At 33.5% G+C, this 1133-nt stretch overlaps 1 protein-coding gene across 1 annotated transcript in view; it reads right to left on the bottom strand.

Annotated features, from left to right (window-relative positions):
- Window positions 1-863, bottom strand: part of slc31a1 (solute carrier family 31 member 1) — a 14233-nt gene extending 13370 nt beyond the window's left edge. Inside the window, exon 1 of the mRNA XM_016529766.1 lies at window positions 698-863. The gene's annotated coding sequence lies outside the window, so the exon portion shown is untranslated. The remainder of the gene's footprint in view (window positions 1-697) is intronic.
- Between the last annotated feature and the right edge of the window lie 270 nt (window positions 864-1133).

The following is a 1133-nucleotide window of genomic DNA, read 5'->3' as shown; positions in this document are numbered from 1 at the left end:
TGCAGCTAAAAGTGCTGCCGCCAGACCCGGAGATCGGCTGAATGGATTCGAAAACGGTAAAACTCAACTGTTTAACTCTAGGGGAGTTGGAAAATGAGTCTATTTTCAAAAATAGTGGAGTGTTCCTTTAAAAGCCAATTAAAAATAAATAAATACTCTTTTAATATTTATGGTTAAAATTATAAAATTTTTATTTTGTGTTACACGACAAAGAAAGTCTTATGGGTTTGGAACGATTTCTCATTTTTGGGTTACGTATTCCTTTCATTTTTAGCTTTAAACATTGTTCAAGCGCACTCTATAACTAATTGTGCATCAGGATAGCATACTGATATCGGTTTATAACTCAAGTTTATTAAAAGTGAAAACATAACCACGACTGACCTGCATGACCAGCATGAACAACTATTTTGACAATAAACCAAGCATATACTTTACTATCTGATAAAAAAAAAAATAGTAAAGGTAGGAAAACTATCAGACCAGCATTTATACTGAACAACCGACTTCAGGTACAGCTCATTTAGACATTATCATCTGCTGTTGAGTAGAAATTATTACAAAATCTTGGTAATGTTAATAAACAGGGCAAATAGTCGAGAGCAGAATTGTAAATGTCTTCTCAGAGGTCACAGCAACAGAGATTACAGAGGGAAAAAAACTACTTCACTGAGCTGCAAAGTCACATAAACCTCACCTTGACAGCATGCGACGACCGCGTCCACAGGTTTCCTTCAGTGTCTTTGATATTAACTGCAGGCCATCAGTTTCGGGACGAGAGAAAATCAACTTAATCGTCACACTGTGCAGGCGGCGAGATGCTCCGACTCAGTGAAGTAGTTGTGAAGTCCGCAACAAGGCGAAATCTAATCCACAATAAAAGTCTACAGTAAAAGCTCCTGAACGGATTAACAATTTTTTTTTAAAATTACCATTCTCTATTCTACTCATTTAAATCAATAAAAAATACAGACACACAAAATTAATTTTATTATTATTATTATTATTATTATTTAATTCGCTTTAAAATATGTATTTTAAATAGTATTATTTTTAGTACAAAAATAAGAAACATTTCAAGTTTGTTCTCACATCTAACTGGTAAAGAAACTGGTAAAAAAAAAAAACCCACA

The sequence above is a fragment of the Sinocyclocheilus rhinocerous genome, unplaced genomic scaffold, assembly GCF_001515625.1.
Source record: "Sinocyclocheilus rhinocerous isolate Xijiao unplaced genomic scaffold, SAMN03320098_v1.1 scaffold3411, whole genome shotgun sequence".
NCBI lineage: Eukaryota > Metazoa > Chordata > Actinopteri > Cypriniformes > Cyprinidae > Sinocyclocheilus > Sinocyclocheilus rhinocerous.
Note: the sequence above shows the minus strand (reverse complement) of the source record. Positions and strands in the feature narration are given on the sequence as shown.